At 37.0% G+C, this 24,576-nt stretch overlaps 1 long non-coding RNA gene across 2 annotated transcripts in view; it reads left to right on the top strand.

The window, feature by feature from the left end:
- LOC311285369 overlaps positions 1-24,576 on the top strand; it is a 42,619-nt gene that overhangs the window by 2,995 nt on the left and 15,048 nt on the right. The window contains exons 2-3 of one of the 2 annotated variants that reach the window (XR_014626346.1): positions 826-914; positions 7,777-7,824. This is a non-coding gene — a long non-coding RNA (uncharacterized lncRNA). Of the gene's footprint in view, positions 1-825; positions 915-7,776; positions 7,825-24,576 lie in introns of those variants that run through there. The other variant, XR_014626345.1, reaches the window with a different exon arrangement.

The following is a 24,576-nucleotide window of genomic DNA, read 5'->3' as shown; positions in this document are numbered from 1 at the left end:
CACACACACACAGTATTTGTAGGTCTTGTCGAGACATGCTCCCTTGAGTGGAAATTAAATGTCAGATCTTAATATTTTATATCACACAGTGGCAGCAGTTTTATCTCATCCATTGAGCTGAGGAGAACTTAAAAGAGGCAAATGATGATTTAACCAACCATTCATATGAAAGAGAGATTGTTAAAACTAAGTGGGATTTCTTTTTTAAAAGTTTTCAATGTTTCTGGTGCGATAACTCAGAAAAGTCACCTTTTGCTTCAGAAAATCCAATTTAATTTCATTTTAAATATACGATTCCTCTTCCTGCAGGCAAAGATAAGTTTGATTTCTAAAAAGTTACACACACCGCAATTCACCATAAAATGTCTATCAAGTCTCTTCTCGTTTTTACTTAGCTGACACATGTTCCAAAGGTCATTCTGTACAGCTCACAAGTTAATTCTGCTCTCTGACCCTCATCTTAAAATAAAATCCTTTTAAAATCTTTGTCCTTTTAGTGTAAACTCAATCAGAAGTCATAATTGTGCTATAATTGTGTTATCTGTGCTAGCACAATTAGCAAAGTACTTTAATATGATTCTTACATCAATATATAGGCCTATATCATTTATAATACTTTAAACTGAAACTTAATCTCATTTTAAAGTATAATAACGTCTCATTATGCCTGTGGTTATGTGAAGCTCACCATTCTTTTCACAATATTTATGTTTATATCACCCATTAGAAGATAAAGCCACAGTCCAATCTAACCACACTCAATCTCTCTCTCTCTCTCACTCACTTTCTTTTTTCCTGTCTCTTTATTACACTTCCGCCTGATAGATACAGATCCCATGGCCTTACTTGATAGCGTTGAAGATCTCCTCCCAACATGGTTTCCTCCCTCCAGAACAGTAAACACAGATGTCACAGTGAGTAAGAGTGGTTCATCTCATAACGGTCAGCAGGATTGTTTCAGTGGCACATCCCCTGCACAATACAATCAAGAACCATGGTCTGTCACGAACTAGCTAACATTAAATCAAAAACACAATCCAGAATCAAATGGCAGGCAGTCAAAGAACCAAAACACAAAGAGCTGGTTCAGTGAAAGACACCGAAAATCATAAAGGTTTCATTAGGGAGATGTGGCAAAACAAAGGATTGGATTCAGTAAATAAGATTATGCATTATTTACAATGTGCCTACGGCCGAATCACAGCCATGCTGATATATAGAGCCATATCACACGGCTATGAGTGTGATATTGTGTTTGCAATTCGACGGCACAAGTGTGCGAATAGGCTAAATAGGAAATAACAACAGAGTGTTCTTTAAAACTCCTCTTTTGTGCCGAACTAATTCCTTCTGATACAGATTCAAATCTCAAGTTGACAGTTAAACAGTTGAGCCCAAGCCTCTGTTACTAATTCTAAAACGTCACTTTAGAACTAGCAATGAAAGAATTCTGAGTTACTTCATTGAAGCTTATTGTATTATGTAGAATAGAGTATTATGAGAGAGAGAGAGAGATCGACTGAGCATTATCTGCATCTAGCTGATATTCTTCAGATCAATCTTATATTCATAATCAAAAAATCTGTTTGAATGTCTGCTGAGGAAAGTAATATCTTTGTCTTTGTCCTTTTAACAGTTAAGGGGATTTCCCATGACAGCTATGCATTTGTTTACAATGTCAGATGACTGTGCCGAGGACTGTTGTGTCAAAGGGGTCTTCACGGTGTGTGTGTCTAGGTCTCATCTAGTTGTGATGTTCTCGTCTGGCATTCAGGGCTGTTGTGGTCATCTGAGGGTGCAGGTCCTTCATCTGGTCTGGATATGGCTGAATACAGTAACCTTGGGATAAGACTGAGACAGAGAGACTAACATTAGCATAGATGCCATTCTTCTTACGATGTAACAAGTACATTCTGTGTTATGGGAAGTGTTTCCGGTTCTGGTTGACCGAATTTATGCAGCCTAACAATCCTTTAACAGATGTGAATTTTAGAAATGTGAGAGTGTGTTATGTTTATGCTAGGTTAAAGAGGTGTGTGTTTTTAAATAGATTTAAACTTATCTTGTGTCTGCCCCTCGATCTGCTGCCAATCCATGGTCCCTTGATCTCCATTTCAGCAGCATTAGCTGTGTGGGTTTCTCTGAACTGCATCTTTTAAATAAAGGAATAGATATTGTGAGGTCAATATTAAATCTTAAACATTAGTTTAAGCACATAGGTTTAACAAATGTTGTTGCCAGAGTTCACACAGCAGTTGGTCTCAATTGTTAAAATTAGGCTAGTTGATGTGTTAATTAACATTACCAATGAACAATACATTTGTTACAGTATTTATTAATCTTTGTTAACATTAGTTAATAGAAATACAATAAAAATTATAATAAAAATTAGATCACAGTGCATTAACTAATGTTAACAAAAACAAAACTTTTGATTTTAATAATGCATTAGCAAATGTCAAAATGAAAATGAACTAAGATTAATAAATGCTTAAGTATTGTGCATTCTTAGTCCATCTTAACTAATGTAGATAAACTTATATTAACGAATGAAACGTTATTGTAGTGTTACCAAAATATCTGTAAAGTGTTGGTGTCAGATTCCAAACAGTGCGTTCAGATGTTCGATCATAATTATTGTAACATCCCCTCTGCAGTAAAATGTTAAAGGGCACCTATTATGACTCTTTTCACAAGATGTAAAATAAATCTCTGATGTCCCCAGAGTATGTATGTGAAGTTTTAGCTCAAAATACCCAACAGATCATTTTTTACAGCATGTTTAAATTGTCATTTTTTGGGGGCTCAGAAAAACGCGCTGTTTTAGTGTGTGCCCTTTAAATGCAAATTAACTGCTGCTGCACGGCCCAGGGGGCGGAGCCTCACGAGCTTGCACTTCATTCTGGACAATCTCATCTGATAATATCAGAACAGAAACTCTCAGTTGCGGTGTTCATTTCGACTCGGAGTCGGACAATAATGCCCATAGAGCCAGAGAATATATGCTGTATGAGATAGAACAGGTATAGTGTAGTTTAATTATGGTTATAACTTATTTGTCATCTGCTTTTATCCACTATTAATACAAGCCTGCTGTAGCAAACCCTGTCCGAATGATGACCAAAATAACGTTATACTGATGAGTTCAGTGAAGTTTATTGTACACCACACAAAAGATGAGCGTTAGTTTTACTCCAGAGAATCACTGTAAGACCTGAATAAACACAGTATAAGAAGTGCGTATTAAAGTCTTATCCATAAACTCTCGCTCTCTCTCCCTTTCATTATCAACAACATACACAGCAAAGTACACAAAACACTCGTTACAACTAACAGTAAACAAATATATACACACCTTTTCAGTGGGTGCTAAATAAACTGGTAAACCTTATATCCGTAAAATGACTCGATGAGCTGTCATAAAGTGTGCGCTCTCACTTTAATTTCTGCCGTGGTCAGTAACGTTAGTCCTGTCGCTCTGGAGACTGTAAGCTGGATCACAAACAGTACCATCCTCAAGTAACAACGAGAGTAAATGAAGACTGCTATGTTCATTCTTACATCCAACAACAAAACACCTCAATCGCTTAGGAGACATTCTTGTCTACAGTTGCTCCAGCTTCGAACAATGGCAGACTCTGTGTCCAGCTCACTCAGGGCGGGTCTAGACTCAAACAGCAGTGTCAATCAAGGAGTCGTGGGAGGGGCTTGCGCAATTCTACGTCACATTGCACCGAATCTGAGAACAGCTCATTCTGAGACAGTGCTTATGATTTATTGAGATTGTAAAAAAACCACTGGGTGGATTTTTATCATTCGTGGTTTTGCTCACACACTGCCAACACACATTTATGTTCAAACACCATGTAAAAGTGAATTTTGCATAATAGGTGCCCTTTAAGAACTACTATTTTAATAACATTACACAGTGATATATACGCTTTAAATTTTTCTTTAACTCTAAAATGCACCTGCTCTAAAGCAGATTACGCTACATTCAAGAACACAAGACGTGCCAAAGACAATGAATTAAGAAGCTTATTTTGCAGCTTCTCTTATGTAAGTTATCTATAACGCTTTTCGGTTTCGGAGTTCCCCACAGCAGTGTTAAAACCAAATAAATCTTATTTTTTATTTCAGATTGTAGCCTACGTTGTCTCCGCGGCGTAGTACACTGTGGTCAGTGTAGTTCGATTCACAAATAAATGACTCAATAAATGGTTAGTGATTCAAATCAGAAAGAGTCGCCAGAGAACTATACGCCGAAAGCGTAGTTCGACTCCTATGATTCGACTCCTATGAACTAATCACTCGTTGAAAAAGACGAATTGACTGACTAAATTTGAGCACAGGAATATAACTCAATATCATTTCATTAGCCAAAATCACAGTGCACTGGATACAGCACAGCAGTTTTACTAATAAAAAAACCCCTCACATTTATCCTAAAAAGAGACTGTAGGCCTTCTCATCAACACTCTCCGGGACCGAATAGATATTCTGAAGTAACGTATTATCATCGTAAACATCTGATCTAACGTTAGATATAAAACAAAACTATATTTATCTTGACAATTAATTACGGTGACGCATTGCTGCCACATACATATTATTTTTTTTCCACTCAATTATGTCGTAATAACGAGATCTTATGTCGTTTTAACGACATCTTTTCTCGTAATAACGAGATCTTATGTCGTTAAAACGACATCTTTTTCTTGTAATAACGAGATGCTATGTCGTTAAAAGGACATATTTTGTTGCCCTTATAAGGACATGTGTAGTCATGTACAAAATATGCCTTTATCCACATAAAATTGACAGCCTATCGCGCCTTTATCACACTTCTACGTTCAAAAAGCTTAAGCAAATAGTAGCAGCCCCCAATCAGGCAAAATTCATCAATGAGGCCCTTTTTTAAAAATATATTTTATATAAGCCTATAAGTTTTTTTTAAATATAATTATATATAAGATTTATTTTTGTTAATAGCTCTTCATTACCTAGAGATATAATAAAACAAAAAGTAGTCAAAACACATCTAACAGAACATAGCCTAAGTTGTTTATTTTTTTACAACATTGTGTTCTTATTTTGTTTAATTAACGAAATGTCAATCTTCGTCTTTATAACAGAAGATACAATACAATACAAAAATCTTCAAGATACAGCCATACAATCTTCACATGTATAACGGATTGTCACCTTATAAACAGTCCTTTGTGTGGTGGAATAAGCAATGCTGAAATATATGGTTACCGGTAGTATCTTAATTTAAACTTTATTTTATTATTTTATTAGTTCATTAACTAATTATGCTAACTCAACTAATTTAATGTAAAGAGCTGGATACTAATTACTAATTAAATAATGTCAAATATTAAATGTAGGCTATTGATTAGAGTTGCCATAGACTAAAGGATTTTTCTAGACTAGTAGTCATTCATTTAAAGGTTGTATCAGTGATTTCAGGCCCCCCCCCCAAAAAAGATCACATTCATCTAATCTTTCCTAACGATCCGCTAGCTGATCATTTATGTTTGGGCCTTTTTTGGGCCCGAAATCGCTGATACAACCTTTAATAAAACATTTTGCATTGGCTAAATCATAAAGGGGACATATCATGAAAATCTGATTTGTTCTGTGTTTAAGTGCTATAATCGGGTCCCCGGTGCATCTACCAACCCAGAAAACGTGAAAAGTGACAACCCAGTATCTTTGTTTAGGTAAGTCTTTCTCTGCAAGCATGTACAAAAATAAGTTCTAACGCAAAGACAAAAGTTCTTGCAAAACATGCAAATTGTTCTGTGGTTCGCTGCACAGATGAGCACAGAACACTATTTGACCAGGAAATGTCACAGCTGTCTTATAAAGACCTCAGGGAACGGTTTCAACTTGTGTAAAAGTTAAACATGAGTGTCCATGCAAGTCGATGAGATGATGAAACATGTACAACTAGGCTACATAAATGTATCCACTAACCATTCAGAAAGGTCCAGCTGCAGTCTAAAAGTTGCAACTTCTTCCCGAGTCTCTCAGTAAGGCTGTACTCCGCTGTTATTTCTGAAATTTGACTGAAATTCGCATGTTTTTTTTTATAGCCGGAGTATCCAAAGCTCGTGTAAAGGATCGGCCGTCTTCTGAACGGATGATGACGGGAGCAGCAGCTCATTTGTATTTAAAGGGACACACACAAAAACGGCGCGTTTTTTCTCACACCCAAAAAGGGGCAACTTTGACAAGCTATAATAAATTATCTGATTGGTATTTTAAGCTGAAATTTCACAGACACATTCTGGGGACACCATGGATTTATATTACATTTTGTGAAAAGGGGCTTAATATGTCACCTTTAATGGAACAAGGGAATGTTTATTTAGTTTATGTGATTCATTTTCATAAATGTAAACATTTAAAAAATATATATGAATACAAATCACATAAACTGAAATGGTCAATTCCCTTGTTCCATCAATATTCATACAAAATGTTTTATTAAGCTTTAGTTGTTGTTGTTTTTTTCGCTCATGTAAACTTCTTAATTCATAATGTGAAGATGCAAGGATTATTCAATTCAATTAGATGGAATTTTACTATACAATTGAAACACTGAGAACTACCAAAATGTTCTTATCATTATTAAAAAGTGTATTTTACATGCAAATCATAATGAGTATGCAAGAAAACCACCATAGGTAATTTGGAAACAGTCACGCACATGTGAATTAGCCTGGATGGCAATAAAGGCATTTGCATGAAAACCAAAAATGGAAATGTGCAAAAAAATAGGTGTGTCAATCAGGTTTTGCTTGAACACTTTACAATGGTTTCCTGTAAAAGAACACTATTTAAAACTAGGATAATTTAGTAAACCATACGAGACATGGTCATGTCAACACACTCACAGTAATAATATGAAATTGCCATGCTTTTGAGGATATATGCTGACATAACATATCACAATTTTGGGGATTAATCAATATAAGTAGAGATGTGTATAACATTTAGGCTCTATCTGCAGCCTCTGTAAAAGAGAGAGAAAGAGAGAGAGCATGAGGGTGTTTGAATATAAATGCCTCAGTAAAAATGCCTTATTAGCATGTTATTTTTTAATTATCCTCAAAGTAGGGACGTGAGGAAACGGGTTACCTCACTAAAGCCATGTTTTGGGACTTGTAAAACCCCCAATCAGCAGAGGAGGGTAAGGTAAGAACTGGTTGCTAAGAAAATTAGGATGTAATTTATATAAATAATGGCCCAGTAACATATCTCAGAGGACCACGTTTACTTACGTCTGTAATCCATAGGGTGACTAAATTCAACACTATAATTTGCTAAGACAATGTCCTGAGTTGTCTTCTACTTCTCATCAAGGAAAGGATACAATCTAAGTGAAGACAAATAAGCTCATTGGTCAACTTCTACAGTGTTTCCCAACCTACAGCTCCATCCTACCCATCAGTATAAGGGTCAAGTACAGTACCTCTTCATCAACATCAAACTTAAAATATGTTCAGTGCTGCATTTCCTTGTACTGAAAGTGTTACTGTATTCACTACAAGAAAAAGTATATACAACAAAATCATTCCAAGTTAACTGGAATAACTGGAAAAATAACTATAACTGTCCCACTAAAACCAAACAGGTAACTATAAGCAATTCAACAGATGCAATAGTAGTATTCCAAAATAGGTTAACTTGTATGGAAGTCAACTAATTTCAATCACATAACAAATAGAGTACTGTATATCTCACCTGTAATTACTTGTTTTCAAGCTGCTGATGTTTACTGGACAAGTGCTGGACAGCCATTGCAGTGGACTGATAAGAGAAAGAATCAGGAATAATCAGACTAATATTTGTTGTTTGGAGTCTGGAGATCAAAGGATACACTTTAAATATCTCGTTCATGCAGTGGTTGTTTGTGGTTCAGTGGTGTGATGATGAACTCTGAATTCAGTCATGTCCCCTGATGATTTTGACTTTGAAAAAAAACATTGGCCTTAATCATTAAACACTCTGGGCTGCACGAACACATACGTCACTCATCATCAGCAATCAGCACTCTTAGTTTCAAATCAGTTTCCTTCAAATAGCTATATAAATACAAATGATGAAGAAATCACGCCTATTTAATCCTTTTCTCTGTCGTTCCTGCAGTGTTTTTAAGCCATGCCAAATGCCTTGAGGCAATTCTTCAATGCAATTTGGCAGAAAAGTGCTGGACATAGATGCTGGAGCTCGGTGTGAAATGATTGGTCTCACTAAAAAAATAACTTGCTGATGAACAAGGGGAGGAAATGAAAGATGCTTAAACGGTGTTTGGCAGGATGAGTAAAGGGTATAATGGGGGGAACGGGCTGATCTGGGCAGCTCTCAGATGCATAAGTGGCCACTCAGTGGCACAAGCACATGGTGAGGAACACATCTCTATTCACCAGCTGAACTCACCCCAGAGTTCCTCCTAACATGACTACTTAGTTTTTGCTAAACAGTTTTTTAATGATATAATATAATATCATTTAATTTGACAATTTTAACACTCTCTAAAGTGAAATAAAATACATAAATATAGTTAGTGAATATTAGTTCTCATTATGAAATTTTAACTGTCAGCTCCACACTTTGAGTCAAAAACTTTCAAAGAATCCTAATATAATTGCAATTGGTCCTATACACTTTTAAAAAATAAAGGTCCCAAAAGAGGGTTTAGAAAACCTTTAGTGCAATGGCAAGGTTCTGTGGATTCTTCAAAGAACCATCAATGCCAATAAAGAAAAGAAAATAATTTTTAAGAGTTTATGAATATATAACATACTCATCTGCAATTTCAAAGGTGAATTATGTCATTTTTGTGCCTGTAATGTCACCACACTGTGCAAAAATAAAAATAAAATAAATAAATAAATAAATCCAGCCCCCAGATTCACACATTAGACAATTAGACATTACAAAAATAGCTTTAGATAGTAAATCTTTTTTTTTTTTTTTTACATAGAATTCATTTCACATAAACTTTTAGGCTTCAACGACCATGATGGTGAGTAAATGATGACAGAATTCAAAGGGGATACCTTTAAACTATACTTTTTTCTTTTTTTTTGTAATATAGAAATATGATTTTTTTTTTTTTTTTTTTTTTTTTTTATGTTTTATGAAATGATACTTTAAACAAGAAACTAAAACTGCCAGTAGGTGCTGGTACATGTCTTAATGAGTAAGTCATTGACACACAACCGTTCTTCTCTGGCTTGACAGGTAATTTAAAAAAGAATTGTTGGAAAAACAGACACAATATAACACAATATTAACTGAAATGTTGTATAAAATCAATATCACATTTTCACTCATGCTATTCAGGACAAACACTCATGTAATTTGCACTCGTTGCCTGACACATTAAATCGAAAGCTCTAGTTTTAACATAAAAAAAGCACACACTTTTATTCATTGTGACTGAAAAATCATCCTTTTCTAATAGATTTGCCTCCTCCTCAAACAAAAAAGATGCATCCAAAATGAAAGTGATCAATCTGTTCCTCTATTCTATCATTTAAATTCCAGAACTGATGCAGGAACAGTACGCCTCAGTGATAATATGACCCATTTGTGGAGAGGGAAGCCGGCCGTCTTCCATATTTAACGAGCCAGCAGTGTTTCCCAGCACAGAAGCGCCGTGCCAACCAGATGGAACCAAACTATGACTGAACCCTCCCAAAGTTTTCGCTTACCAAATGGCAAAGCTAATGAATTCTCCTGACACTGTCAGGCTGTTCCATACCATCCTCAATATGCAAACCACGGCAATGTGGCATGAATTAGCCAAACAGATTTCTCATTTAAACTATGGGCTGATGAAAAATTCAGTCTGCCGGTTGTTAAACGCAGTGTATAAACTCAAGTAAATAGAAAAATATGACCGCTTTCCACTTGCTATCAGCTACAGATTCATGTGGCACGCAGCACAATGTGAAAAATAAAGTCTGATGTGGTCTATAACACATTGCAATGAGCTGCGTGCTCTACTGGGACGTGTGGATATAAAAGCGTGACGGCCCACAGCTGGGGCTCAGGAGAAAGACCACAGCAATGGGCACTCTCCGTTCATTTTCGGTACATATACCGAGGATGTTACACTCGGTTTAACATTCGTGGCAAGTTTCATCTAGCTTTGCCACCATGGCCTTCTCTCACTTCTATTTTATCTGCCACTGAAATGCCAGACTGTCCACCATATCGTCCCCTAAATGAGCTTTCTGTACCCCATGACACGGCAGTTCTAGTCTGCTGCTTCTGTCCACCTGAACACAGCAGAAGTTGGACAATGAGCAAAATTGGTGTTCTTTCCGTGGCTCTGCTTCATCTGCCCTCAGAGATGTGTTGGACTTTAAACAACCCTGTAATCCTGAATGTCGCTCTGGACTGAGCATGTCCACTTTCCTAGTGTCACTACTGGGCTATACAGACAAGTCCAGATGTTCTATTTTAAACATATTGGGATGTGTTTGCTAATTATACATTTTCAGCACTTTGAGTTTTTTCTTTTTTTCTTTTCTATTTTCTGCGGAACACAAAGTCCAAACCCCATTGACTTTCACTGAATGGAAACGGTTATTTTAAATGATCTTCTTTTGTATACACTCTCAGAAAAAATGTTGGAAAATGTTTACCTTCGGAGGTACAACAGCTTGTCACTAGGGTAGTACCGGAACAGTTGCCTTACTTACCTCTAAAAGGTTCATAGTAGTATCTTAATCATGTTACTATTTTATTAGGTATTAAAATACAAAGTTGTCCCTTTAAGGGTACTGTCCAAGTTACAAGCTATTGTACCCCTAACACAAAAAATGTTGCATATATTTTCAGCATATCACAGATAAAAGAAAGACATTCACTTTTAGAACAGTAACAGGCATTCATATTCAGACCATAGAGTTCGCCAAAATCTAGGCGATTTCTAACGTAATTATTAAGATTGTGTTGACTTGCAGGAATAGAACATCTGTGAAACTTCAATTAAACTGACCCCCTCAGGGACAACTAATACTATCAATAGTGTTGGTGTGCATTGTAAATACCTATATTCTCATTAAAAAAGGACGAGCTCAGCATAATGCATCAATACTTCTTTGACTCATTGTACTTCAAGACATGATGTATGGAAATGAGATGTGAAGTTTATGCCACTCATGCTTGATGAAGTCTCCAGGAGCTAGTTAAAGCTGAGGCATGCATGAACCATGTGTGAAGTACACACATCTGAAACGCTCAGGAGGACCTTGATGAATCCAGAGTACTTTTCACTATAGTTAGTTAATATTTCAGGGCACTACTTTCCCGATACCTGTTTATGAGGCTCACAATGCCTGAATTTTTAATGCTTGTAACTCACTTCATCTCTGCAAGCCTTCTTCATTTTTTATCATTGATATGCATGTCTATATTTGTAATGCTTGGAAATTTTACAGATAAAATAGAGTAGCCTATAATGGCACATTCCATCTAAATAGACAATATCTTGCTGAAATAACTTTCGTCTTCTAAAGTAATGAACATATATTCCTATAATTTGTTTTTGTTTTCATATTTTTTAATCAAGTTTAAGGTATGGTGATTGCAACGGACTAGTCTAGACTTCTGATTGTCATTGAAGTTTTCAATGTTAAAATCACATTGCACAGCTTATATGTAGACTATAAGCAAACTACTTGTTAGTTGATTAGTTGCCTGTAATACTAACACTTATGATATACAGACCCTTTCCAAAAAATTAGAATATCATGGAAAAGTTTATTTATTTCCATAATTCCATTCAAAACGTTAAACTTCCATAGATTATAGATTCAGGGCCCACAACTTAAACGATTTCAAGTATTTAGTTGTTTATTTGTACATAATTTGGGCTTCCAGCTCATAAAACCCACGAAAACAGGATTACATGAAATCACACAGTAATTACACAGTGATACCATGGTCATTGAACCAGGTTTTGGTTCTTTTGGCAGTGTGGGCAGGTGTAAATCCTGCTGGAAAATGAAGTCAGCATCTCCATAAAGCTTGTCTGCTGAAGGAAGCATGAAGTGCTCTGAAAATGTCCAGGTAGACGGCTGCGTTGAGTGGACAGCACAGTGGACCAACACCAGCCGATGACATGGCTCCCCAAACCAACACAGACTGTGGAAACTTCACACTGGACTTCAAGCATCTTGGATTGTGTGCCTCTCCATTCTTCCTCCAGACTCTGGGACCTTGGTTTCCAAATGAGATGCAAAATTTGCTCTCATCAGAAAAGAGGACTTTGGTCCACTGTGCTTTATTAAATCCAGAGTCAACGCAGCCGTCTACCAGGACATTTTCAGAGCACTTCATGCTTCCTTCATTTTCCAGCAGGATTTGCACCTGCCCACACTGCCAAAAGAACCAAAACCTGGTATCACTGTGTAATTACTTTCAACTAAATACTTGAAATCGTTTAAGTCATGGGCCCTGAATCTATAATCTATGGAAGTTTAACGTTTTGAATGGAATTATGGGAATAAATAAACTTTTCCATGATATTCACATTTTTTGGAAAGGGTCTGTATATATGTAAGACTTGAGAAATTAGAAAATGCCGGACAGTCTGGTTAAGGAGCGACCAGACCCTGAGAAGACAGGATCTTGCTGGAAATTACCATTTGAACTCACCATTTGAGACAAAAGTCTCACCTCCGAGTCATCTTAATCTACATTTCATTCCCTCATCCCAACCCCCTCTCTCTCATACTCAGATCATCTGAATTCACCCAAGAAAATATATGGTTTAATGTGAATGATTATCATTGAGTATTATACATATTTAGGATAATTTGAAATGTCTCAGTGCGACTGGTACAAATGTCTCATTTCCAAATAAGTAAAACAAAAGGTAATAAGGTTTTTAAGAGTTTAGAGAGAACTGGCACACAAAGGAAGGTGGTCTCCTGGCAAATGGCCTCATACCCCCAAAAGGTGTAACCTCTGAATGCAAATTTCCATTGTTAGCACATGTTTCCATGTGAAAGAAGTTTCTGTCCATATAAGGAAATGCAACGAGAAGCTCGGGGCCTTTCTGTATTTCAGATTAGCCCGTGAGGCTAAGAGTAAGACTCTCAGCTTCATGTATAATGTTGGGTTTGCATCTCTTCTCTTTATTCAAGAGCACTTGATGTTTTGTATCGATTATCTTTGAATTGATTATGAAATTGGCATGATACATTTACCTGACATAATAAATTGTTACATTTGATTATTCTGACTGACTTTGACATTATTTTCATTAAAGAGTTAAAAGGAATAGTCAAACATTCGCTCACATTTAATGATGCACAGATATCATTAAAACCTTTTCATTTATGGAGTCAGATGAAATAACGAGAAAATACATATGGGAAAATGTATTGGATTTAATCAAAAAATACTTTACCTCGAGAAAAGACAGTAACACGTAGAGACCTTCCGCGCTGGTTGGATGCCGGACTTTGGGCCGATCGAGGGCGAGCTTATATATATAAGCAGTATATATATATTAGGGACTGGGACTAGTCACAACACTTTCATATTGTTGCCCTGTTGTTGGTTTGATTGCTTCTATTGTTCTCCTCATTTGCAAGTCTGCTAAATGATTAAATGTAACTGTAAATGTGATTTCACCAAAAATGTGAACTTGAGTTTCAGCCCAACACAGCAACAGTGGGTAAGCCAATGGCATGAATTTGGGGGCGGGGCTCTCTGTTTGGTTGACCAATGCCAAATGGGTGATTGTATGAGAAACCTGTTTGCAAACAGTCATTTGTTTTTACAACTCACCTCAACAATACAATATGAAGACTCTCTGTGGCTACAATCTCCACCCCATTGGTATTAGCTATAGCATACTATCTTTTATCTTCATTCTTTGCTAATTTGACTCATAGTCAGTACCCATTTCATTCACTTTCTCTCACACTCTTTTTGTCTCTCCTTTTCCAACTATTTTTACTTCATCATTTATTCTGTCTGCCCCCTGTTCTTCCTTTTATTCTCTCCCTTGCTCTTTTTATTTTGAACACTGCATGGCAATCAATTCTCAAGTCACAGGAGGGCTGTTCATTCCCCTTTGGCGAGTGAGGAGATCCATCGGTCTGTCAGTTAAAAGAGCAGAATAAACGTTCTCTCCAGCTTTCAATCCCTTTGCTAACATAGCCTAAAGAAATAATTGCAGGTCTCACTGGGATACCTTTGCATTTAATACCTGAGTTTAAGTGAATTAAAGTACAGATGGAACGTCTCTTCGTGGTTTAAAATGAACCTGGTTGTAATGCCTTTCTTAAGTTAATAAGAGATAAAACTAGCTTCGCAGACTTGCAAACAAATCTTTCAGACCACCTTTGTGAACTAAATCAAATGATTCATTTGAATCATTTTTAGCTGAACTATTCCATAAAGAGTCTACAGCTGTGATTCTCAACAGGGGGCCTCAGTAAAATTCCAGATTACTTCAAATGATTTAGAAAAAAGTCCTGAATTTTTTTTATAATGAATGTAAATTTAGGTAAATTCATAAAATAAAAATAAAAAATTCCAAGAAATCAAAAACAAACAGAAAAGGTATGTAATTTCATTGGCAGAAAAAATATTAAATCTTCAAGAACATTCAGTTATTGAAACTTCTGGAATTATTTTTGCAATTATTATGCACTTATTTTTTTATATATTGCCTGTAGAAGCATCTGGAAATAAATAATAATAATAATAAAGCAGATTTGACATTACAGCAGAATAAATATATAAATGATTTTTTTTATTCTGATATTATACAATTTTGTTGTCTGTTTTCATATACTCCAATGCCTTTGGTTCAGAAATCAAAAATATTGGCCTCTAATAAAAATTCTAGCATCCGTGCCAAATCCACACAGCGCCGCTCAGATTACTTTTACCTGAAAACGTAATAAACAGGAACACAGCATGTGTAAGCCTCATTAAACTGATAACAGCAGAGACTGAGCATGGCCATCCAAATTAATCCCATGTTACCTCACATCATAACCCATCTGTTAGAGTCAGAATCAGAATGCTGTCTCCTCTCTGCTGGACCTGTACACATAATCGCCATTAGTGGTAGCTGAAGATCTAAATGTTTAATAGTACATTAGAGTCCCCATCGACCCTGCGGATGTGCTGAGAAAGACACTTTCCCTTCAGGCAGGCTTCAGGGGTGAAAGCACAGGCTGTCTGGAGCGAACCTGTGGAGAATTTGTATTAAAATGTCGATACAGAGGTGACCGATGCTTGCCTTGAAACCTTCTCAGGTCCAGCTGAAGTGGAAAAATGGAAAAAGTCTTCTCTTGTAATGCAATATTAAGGCAGCTCTGAACCCTCTGTGAACCGATACATATAAAGGTTTCTTTTTTTATGGATGCTGAACATTGGATTAAATTCTATGCTTACTCAAGAGTAATGCTGTCTATGGAGCTTTGATGTAAGAATTAATTAAATATTCATAAATGTAATCATTACAAAAAGCAACCATGCGTTTCTCTATGTAAACATACATTTTTGCATTTAAGAAGAAAAATGCCACAATATTTTATTTATTAATAAAGAAGAAAATGAATTACATTTATACAAAATAATAGTCATGAATATTTAACACCCATCCTTTAAAGGAATAGTTCACACAAAAATGCACAGTTAGTCAGACTCATGTCTTTTAAACCCTGGAACATGTTTAGCAGAGCGTCCAAGCCGCAATTTTACATGTAATGAAAGTGAATGGTGACTATGGCTGTTAAGCACGATTTTCAGTGAATAACAACTGCGGTTTGTTCCTCACACAAAGCTTTTGTATGGCTTCACTGACTTTTAATATGCACATAATCATATGGTTTACTTTTATGATGCGTTATGGTCATTTTTTTTAGCTTGATAGCCCTTAGTCCCACATCCACTTCCATTGTGTTAAAAAGAACAGCTCGGACGTTTTCTTCATTTGCATTCCACTGAAGAAAGAAAGTAATTCAAGTTTGAAATAACATGAGTATAAGTAAATGACAGAATTTAGATTTTTAGGGTAAAATGTCCTACAATTTACAATTTTGTGAATTATCTGGATCCTATTGAAGTCTCTTTCAGGAATTCCAAATAGTATGTCCTGTATGTCATCACAAGGTAGTTCCAAAGTGAAACATTGACACTTTGCTGTTACTACAGCTCTGCAGCACCAAACTATACTTAAAAAAAAAAAAAAACTTTACACAGGCTCCATTATATATACAGCAGACTGAAACAAGACTCCTAAAATGGCTACTTCTGACATCTCAGCCAGGATCCTGACCTTTAAGACTGGAGCACAAATGGGTTTTTTCAAAGAATAAATTCTGCAGAGCCCTGCGCTAAAGGGTTTCTCATAAAGGTTTTGGATCTGTAAAGTGTGATAACCTGGAATGGTGAATGATCTGAGGAGTATATGTGGATTAATGTCTTTAATTAAAGAGCTAATAATCTTTCTCGAAGACATTTAACTTACCTCTCAATAGGGCGGATGTTCTCATTCAATATTATGGTCAGAAAGCACATACTGTCCAATCTGTGTTTCAGGTCCCACCAGCAATTTAGATTCCTAGAATAGCCTGCAAGCCAATGTAATTCAGTTTATGCAGCAGTGGTAGCATATGCATTGATTAATATAAATATATTATTTAATAGGACTGCATCAATCTGACTACAGTTTGAAAAATGAATGTACCTTTTTGGAGTTGATGATTGTAGAATGCACGTAACAATCTATAAGGATCTAGCACAGAGTTTTTTTAACCAGGGTCCAGGGACGCCCAAGGGGCAGCAAGGGTGTGCTGTGGGTCTGCGGGAAATTTGAGAAAAATGGAGGACAAAAATGATAATACTAATAAAATTGAAACAAATGTTAAATTCCACTTTATATTAAACATAAAAATGTTGAGGGGAAAAACATCTAAATAAAGTTTAAATGTACAGTATTTGACATGGTTAGGGTTCAAAGATCAAAATGTGAAAAAGTAAATATCTCTCAGATAATATTTTAATCAGATATACAGTGACAGGAAAGTATTCAGACCCCCTTAAATTTTTCACTCTTTATTATATTGCAGCCATTTTTTTCCTCATTATTGTACACACAGCACCCCATATTGACAGAAAAACACAGAATTGTTGACATTTTTGCACATTTATTAAAAAAGAAAAACTGAAATATCACATGGTCCTAAGTATTCAGACCCTTTGCTGTGACACTCATATATTTAACTCAGGTGCTGTCCATTTCTTCTGATCATCCTTGAGATGGTTCTACACCTTCATTTGAGTCCAGCTGTGTTTGATTATACTGATTGGACTTGATTAGGAAAGCCACACACCTGTCTATATAAGACCTTACAGCTCACAGTGCATGTCAGAGCAAATTAGAATCATGAGGTCAAAGGAACTGCCTGAAGAGCTCAGAGACAGAATTGTGGCAAGGCACAGATCTGGCCAAGGTTACAAAAAAATTTCTGCTGCACTTAAGATTCCTAAGAGCACAGTGGCCTCCATAATCCTTAAATGGAAGACGTTTGGGACGACCAGAACCCTTCCTAGAGCTGGCCGTCCGGCCAAACTGAGCTATCGGGGGAGAAGAGCCTTGGTGAGAGAGGTAAAGAAGAACCCAAAGATCACTGTGGCTGAGCTCCAGAGATGCAGTCGGGAGATGGGAGAAAGTTGTAGTAAGTCAACCATCACTGCAGCCATCCACCAGTCGGGGCTTTATGGCAGAGTAGCCCGACGGAAGCCTCTCCTCAGTGCAAGACACATGAAAGCACACCTGAAGGACTCCAAGATGGTGATAAATAAGATTCTCTGGTCTGATGAGACCAAGATAGAACTTTTTGGCCTTAATTCTAAGCGGTATGTGTGGAGAAAACCAGGCACTGCTCATCACCTGTCCAATACAGTCTCAACAGTGAAGCATGGTGGTGGCAGCATCATGCTGTGGGGGTGTTTTTCAGCTGCAGGGACAGGACGACTGGTTGCAGTCGAGGGAAAGATGAATGCGGCCAAGTACAGGGATATCCTGGACTAAAACCTTCTCCAGAGTGCTCTGGACCTCAGACTGGGCCGAAGGTTCACCTTCCAACAAGACAATGACCCTAAGCACACAGCTAAAATAACGAAGGAGTGGCTTCACAACAACTCCGTGACTGTTCTTGGCCCAGCCAGAGCCCTGACTTAAACCCAATTGAGCATCTCTAAAGAGACCTGAAAATGGCTGTCCACCAACGTTTACCATCCAACCTGACAGAACTGGAGAGGATCTGCAAGGAGGAATGGCAGAGGATACCCAAATCCAGGTGTGAAAAACTTGTTGCATCTTTCCCAAAAAGACTCATGGCTGTATTAGATCAAAAGGGTGCTTCTACTAAATACTGAGCAAAGGGTCTGAATACTTAGGACCATGTGATATTTCAGGTTTTCTTTTTAATAAATGTGCAAAAATGTCAACAATTCTGTGTTTTTCTGTCAATATGGGGTGCTGTGTGTACAATAATGAGGAAAAAAAATGAACTTAAATGATTTTACCAAATGGCTGCAATATAACAAAGAGTGAAAAATGTAAGGGGGTCTGAATAATTTTCCGTACCCACTGTGTATATATAGGCAAACAGGAAAATCCAGGAAACCAGGCGATCATTGAAACCATAACAGAACCGTGCTCAGAACTGCAGTGTGACACAAACAAGACTTTGCAATTAATGACTGAAAACATTGCTTATAAAGGCAGAGTTAACAAGATAATGAGACACGGGTGGAAGTTATCAAACAACAATGAGTCCAGACAATGGCTGCGTCTGAAAACTGATAAATGCTACCTTCGGAGGAAGCATTCCAAGGTCGGAAGGCATCAAAGCATGTCCGAATGCAATGTTAGTTTCACTACAGTATCTCACTATATTCACTAAGTCTCCTGAGATTCCTTCATAAGGATGCCTTTGATATCCCACAATCCTGTGCTTTCCATTCTGTGACAGTTTGAGCTAGAAAAATAAATATGCCATCTGAAAGTTGCTGCTGGTCATCAGTTTGTGTGTAAATGTACATTTTTGATGAAGGTTTTTCAGTTATGATGACATTTCTAGCGAGAAATTGCTGTTGTAGTCATTAAATATTCACTTAGTTTTCACCAAAGCTCGCTCTATTTTGCAGTACATCATTAAATCGTAACACTGCCTCAGAAGTCTGTCCGAAATCAGTTTTGTGAGGTACCTTTGTGCGCAAATGCTGCCTGTAAAGTCATTGCCTGATAGGGCAGTAAGTGAGGCAACAAGTCAGCTGCCTATGTTTTCAGATGCAGCCAATGGGTTATGAGAAGTTCATGATGAAAAAGCAAGGGAGTCAGGAGGAGAGCCCTCTGGTGGAAATCAAGGAAGTCCTTAGGGCAACTCTGTGGCATCAAAAAGTTAGAAAACCCTTGATCTACTGTACCACATCTACTAGTGTGATTACTCATTGTTGGCAATGTCTTAAAAAAAAAAAAAAAAAAAAAAAACTCAATGCAACGTATTATGTCACTGGTCATTTTACCTGTCAGATATGGTTTATGGCTCTTCCTATAATGTTTAATGTGATTTCCTGGTTGTTACTAAACCTTAAGTCCCAATAAACCAGGAAGAAATCTCATGTGGAATCTAAAGGAGGTCTAAAACAACCATATCTCAGCTTAAATGCAGTGTGTGGAATCATGCACATTATTTTCAATGTTTCACTTGGCACTAAAGTGACTTGTGGCTTATGTTTGTAGCTCTCTCGTTGCTTCAGGCAACACAATCAAACGTGTTGACTGAGGCAGCATACCTGTGGCCTTATGTCCGCCTTCCCTGTGGCTATCAAAATGCTTAGACAGATACCAGTTTGAGTGGCCTGCGGGACCAGAATATCCTGTAGCTAATTAAGTGACAAATAGCAGCCACGGAAAGCCTGGGGCTAGAAGGTCGTTCCCGGTGGACAGACATATTCTGATTATTTGCCATATAATAATAATAATGAGATGCCAGACTTATCATTCACTCTTGACGTGACATAATCCATTAAGGAGAGAAAGCATGACACATGAGTGTGCGGTATGGTGACCTGCCGCCTGTTAAGCACATTTGGCTTGCTGCTGGTGTCCTCTCGCTTCAGGAAGGTTAAATGATATAAATCTTTAAATCTGTGTACTTTGAGCTTACTCAAATTGTTTTGTTGCTCAGGGGCTGTTCTTTCATTTGAGACTTGTGATCATTTATGGTTGATCAATTTATCATCTTTGTCTCCTAATTCAGGAAAAATAAAAATAGACAAATGAGACAATTCTTGATGTACAGTGACTAAAGCTATTAAATTGCTATTACATTACACATATTGTGAAGATTCAGATGAGAAACATTGTTATTTCTTATTGAAAGTGCTGACTTTTGATTAAATGCTCTGACATCCTTAACATTATTTAGATTAATTTAGAAACTCCAGAGATGACACATCTGAGATTACAATGCTCTTTGCCCAAAAGAAAAATTTGAGAAGCTATACAGTGAGAAAAATAAGTATTTGAACACCCTGCTATTTTGCAAGTTCTCCCACTTAGAAATCATGGAGGGGTCTGAAATTGTCATCGTGAGAGACATAATCAAACAAAAAAAATCCAGAAATCACAATGTATGATTTTTTAACTATTTATTTGTATGGTACAGCTGCAAATAAGTATTTGAACACCTGAGAAAATCAATGTTAATATTTGGTACAGTAGCCTTTGTTTGCAATTACAGAGGTCAAACGTTTCCTGTAGTTCTTCACCAGGTTTGATTGGGATTTTGGCCCACTCCTCCACACAGATCTTCTCTAGATCAGTCAGGTTTCTGGGCTGTCGCTGAGAAACATGGAGTTTGAGCTCCCTCCAAAGATTCTCTATTGGGTTTAGGTCTGGAGACTGGCTAGGCCACGCCAGAACCTTGATATGCTTCTTACAGAGCCACTCCTTGGTTATCCTGGCTGTGTGCTTCGGGTCATTGTCATGTTGGAAGACCCAGCCTCGACCCATCTTCAATGCTCTAACTGAGGGAAGGAGGTTGTTCCCCAAAATCTCGCAATACATGGCCCCGGTCATCCTCTCCTTAATACAGTGCAGTCGCCCTGTCCCATGTGCAGAAAAACACCCCCAAAGCATGATGCTTCTGAGAAAAGTCAGAATCGCGTAATATAAGAATTGCGACTTTATAACATGCAATTGCGAGTTTATATCCCACAATACTGACTTTATATCATGCAATTCTGACTTTATAACTTTATTACTTTCTACAAATTTATAACTCGATGTAAACTCGCAATTGCAAGAAAAAAGTCAGAATTGTGAGATTAAGTCACAATTACCTTATTTATTTTTTATTCTGTGGCGGAAAAAAGTAGCCTGACTTCGTCATACTCATATTCTAGGCAGAATGTGAGTCTGATACTGCTCCATAGGGCTTTGATTATGAGGCGTGTCTTAACCGAACCAGGAAAAAAAAAAACTCTGCACTCAATTGGATAGACCTACAACCAATCAGAGCAACGCAGTAAGTGACATATGTTGAGTGACAAGTTGTCAACAGAGCTCAACTGCACACAAGCTGGGAGAAGTAGTAAAGTAATGAGTGTAAACGATCTTTGCCGTTGTTGTAAAAATAATTTAAGAATTCGCAGAGTACTTACAAGCACGAATAGCATTTTTGAGAGAAATAGAAAAGGTGTATGTAGCCTATATACAAACAAGTTCTCCGTTTAGGATTAGATCTCGACAGTGAAGCAAATAAATCTGCTCGCATTTGTCGGCCCTGTCTCAACTTTATAACACGGTTGCAACGCGACTTGACTGATTTAAAAAAATGGAAAGATGACAAAAGAGACCAGGCTGAAGAAGCGTGTTCATCTGAGGCTTCAGAGAAAAGAGGCACTTGACAAATGCCTTTATTGTGGTTCTCTGTTCGTCTTTTAAAATAAATGCGCTGTCGATTTCTTTTATAACAGACGCGATAGCGGAATCTTCAATTGAGGATAACCTCAATTCTCCAGCTGCAGTCATCTTTGTTGAAAACCAATTCAACCCAAGCGCTCTTTGGTGACGTGGGTGATTACGTAACCGCAGAGCATCTGTCCATCATCAATTAAAGCCCGCCCTGGCAATTTGATTGGCTCGGCCTTCTGGGTGCCGAGCATAATTACTCCTCAACGGATCGAGTCCAGACCGAACTTCCCGACCAAAAAATGTTGTGGGCGGGGTTCGGGCTGGCACCCAGGCTAGGAAAAAACTTCCATACTAAAATATTTTGTTGGTAAATAAGGACAACATAATAATGTCTAGTTTGAGTGAATTGCTCATTTTAGTCAGTTACTTTCAAGGCAAGGCAAGGTAAGTTTATTTATATAGCACATTTCATACACTATGGCAATTCAAAGTGCTTTACAGAAAGGAATTAAAATTATCACAAAATAAAAGCAAGGAAAATTAAAACAGCTGTAAAAGAAATTAAAAGAGATATATGATACAGTTATAAAATGAATTAAAAGAGTAAAAAGATGATACATAGATAAACTTCTCATCTGGCAAAACATCCAGTTTCAAATAAACTGAACCTATTCACAAATCCGCCTGAATGGTTCATTGCCAAATTCGTAGGAATCAAAACTTTTTCTTTTTTCTTTATTCAATTCTAATCCTGTAATCACAATCGACTTGAAATGTTGTTGAAATGTCATTGCGGTCTAAATGGATTATTCTACTTATCATAATGGGTGACCTGCCAAAACAGAAATCCATTTTAACTCTGTTTAAACTAGTCACAAACTGAACCGGTTTAGCAGGTCCCGTCTTACAATACCAGGACATTCAATATTTACAATAGAGTTATATAAACGTCCAGCATGTGTGTTTATGCTTTAAACAGCATCAGATCAACTAACCGTTTTTCAACTGATGTTCACGTTTTGATTTTAGCTCCAGTTCAAATCTTACAGCAGAGGAGAGCATCAGTTCCTCCACATGATTTTTAACAGATTTTCACAAGAGGTTGTTATTCCTGCTGGTGGTCAAAAAAAATAAAAAATCCCTCCTACCCCTCACCATCCCTGTGTCTCTCTTCCTGCATGTATAAGTGAATGAGTGAGTCTATGTTTAACCACAGGGGGTATATATTGCCATAGCAACGCTGAAGGTTCATCAAGATCTCTGTGAAATTGTCTGCAGAAGTTTCCACAGCATTTGAACTGCTATTATTAATTGTTTATTTCTCCATCTGGTGTCAGAGGACAGGGAACGAGTGTCATGCTATGCTAGTGTGATCGTGAAGGAGTAGCTATTGCCCATGTTTTAGTTAAAGGAATAGTTCATCCATAGAGAAAAGATAGTATAAGAGCTACATCATTTATTCATAGTTAAAATAATAAAAAAACACACAAAAAAAACCCATTTAGTTTATGTCAACATTTGTGTTTGCATGTAATGTAAAACAATCTACCCTACTAAACTCCAAAACAACGAAGTATATCTAAACCAGAGTGCATAAACTGTTTACCTAGTTATCTGTCTGTATGCATCACATTTTAAGTTAAAAACATTATAATCTTTCCTTGTTTTGACTATATACCAGTTCTGTTTATATATTATACAAAATGAACATGCACGTGCACACACAGGAATACAAAGAAAGAGAAAGGGAAGAAAGACATGTTGCTTAATGTTATGCTTTAAACTCTCCTCTTCATATGTCAGAATGAGATGCTCCTTTGTATTCCCCATCCACCTTCACTTATATATTCCCTCCATCATCCCTCCCTCTATATCTGTCTCATTCTTTCTCTCAATAATAAAATAGTTGCCATTCATCTTGAATATCATCCTGGCCAAATTTGCCCCTTGGCCTCTGTCCATCATGGCCTCCTAATCATCCCTATACTGATTGGCTTCATCACTGTCTCCTCTCCACCAATAAGCTGGTGTGTGGTGGGCGTTCTGGCGCAATTTGGCACATTGGTGGTGGTTGAGGGTGATTCCTCCTTCCATGTAAAGCGCTTTGAGTACCTAGAAAAGCGCTGTATAAATGTAACAAATTTATTTATTATTATTATAATTAAAAGTATGAACTCATCAGTTTCTCTGGCAAAATGAACCTCGATTAAGCAGTAACACTTTATACTATCTTATATATAGACTGCTTTGTGTTTACTCTTCTGGACATTTTCATGTTTTGTTGTTTAACAGCATTGACAGCACAGTGGACTTAATTTGGCTTTTTATTGCCCCTAATCAACACTCTTAATGCCAAAATGAAATGGCATCTGCAAAGTGATATACCTAATTTAGAATAAATATCCACAGGATGCTAGTTGCTGGTTTGCTGGTCACCAGTATAAGGTATGTTGTGCATGCTGGTAGACCAGGTATGGAGTTAATTTTGTGCCATAATTAAACAAACAAATCCAACATTTTGCAAACAAACTCGATCTGCTTTGAACAAACAGCAATGTGTTCAACAGAAAGCAATGTGCAAGTACAAA

The sequence above is a fragment of the Rutilus rutilus genome (genome assembly GCF_951802725.1).
Source record: "Rutilus rutilus genome assembly, chromosome: 25".
In the NCBI taxonomy this organism is placed as follows: domain Eukaryota; kingdom Metazoa; phylum Chordata; class Actinopteri; order Cypriniformes; family Leuciscidae; genus Rutilus; species Rutilus rutilus.
The sequence above is the reverse complement of the archived record's forward strand: the minus strand, read 5'-3'. Positions and strand labels throughout refer to the sequence as shown.